The 1,208-nt window shown below is 38.2% G+C and overlaps 1 long non-coding RNA gene across 1 annotated transcript; it reads right to left on the bottom strand.

Moving 5' to 3' along the window:
- Positions 1-533: 533 nt before the first annotated feature.
- Positions 534-1,202, bottom strand: LOC124893590. Its single transcript, XR_007050776.1, has 3 exons — positions 1,046-1,202; positions 721-947; positions 534-640 (listed from the first exon to the last, which is right to left on the bottom strand). It is a non-coding gene; the product is annotated as an uncharacterized LOC124893590 (long non-coding RNA).
- Between the last annotated feature and the right edge of the window lie 6 nt (positions 1,203-1,208).

Consider the following 1,208-nt stretch of genomic DNA (forward strand, 5'->3'; position numbering starts at 1 on the left):
AAATCATTGATTCTGTATCTGATTCGACTTATTGTACTTGTGCTTTTACATTTATGAATATTAAGAACAAACCCTTCGTGAACATTCTTATTTATTACCAAGCGACCATATATCAGATTTATAGCCATAGGGTATGCCGGCAAGGAGCTCAGGGCACATGTCGTTTGGTGTGCCAGATACCTATTACATGAAATTTGTTCCAAAATTAAGGATTAGCTGTACAACTCGACGTCTTTTTCCCAAATGTATTAAGCTAGGTGCTATGGCGACAGGAGCTTTGTAATATGATGAATACCACAATATTTTTTTTGATAAAAAGGAAGATGACCACCTCAACATTTTGGTACCTATGACCGGAAAAAAAAAGCAAATTTTAGGTTTTCTCGGTCTTGGAGGGAGAAGGGATTTCTCTCTTGTTAAATAGATATGCTGAATCGATTGTTAGGTGACAATAGATGGTCGAAACTTGCGAGGAAGCAAGGCCTTCTTAATCTAGCAATTTTCCTAATCCAAAATCACTTGTGACAATAAAATGAATTTGAAGGATAGTAAAGAAGCAAAGACGACTCAATCAAGCAATTGTTCGGGCATTCTTACCTAACCTGATGTCGTTGTCCTTTGTGATGAATATGTTACATAACTGAATTCAAAATAGTTCACGTTAAAAATGTTTCACGCTAAGAAGGCTTTTCTATTTCGCCGATTACAGCAAGTTTTTACCTTGAGGTCTCTATGATGAACGCGGTTGGAATGCAGATGCTCCAAAGCTAACAATAGATGAGTCAGCCATTTGCAGGGTTTCTATAATAGCAGGAAAAAAACAACATAAAAACACGCAATTTTTTAAGCTACCGGGAAGGCACAGAGAAGCTTCATAAGTATTGAAATCGCATTTAACTACCTCTTCCTGGAAAAGTGCTCCTCTAGACTTCCTCATGACCTCCGCCCTGAACTCGGGGAAACAAAATGGTCTCCGTCCTCAGATATCACCACAAAAGAAGTTCTATGATCATCCTATTCATTTGTTTATTTTCAACCTCATTACCCCTTCTATCGTTCTTGGTACGAGGGAGTATTTATGAAATCTGAGGTCTTTCATTCTCCAGATACCTGGATGTGCTTACAACACAGGCTGAAAACAGCCACGATCTTGGCAAAAGGTTGCGCTCTACAAACACAGGTTAGCCATATTTTACGATAAAATATAG

Source organism: Capsicum annuum, unplaced genomic scaffold (assembly GCF_002878395.1).
Source record: "Capsicum annuum cultivar UCD-10X-F1 unplaced genomic scaffold, UCD10Xv1.1 ctg6228, whole genome shotgun sequence".
Lineage (NCBI taxonomy): Eukaryota > Viridiplantae > Streptophyta > Magnoliopsida > Solanales > Solanaceae > Capsicum > Capsicum annuum.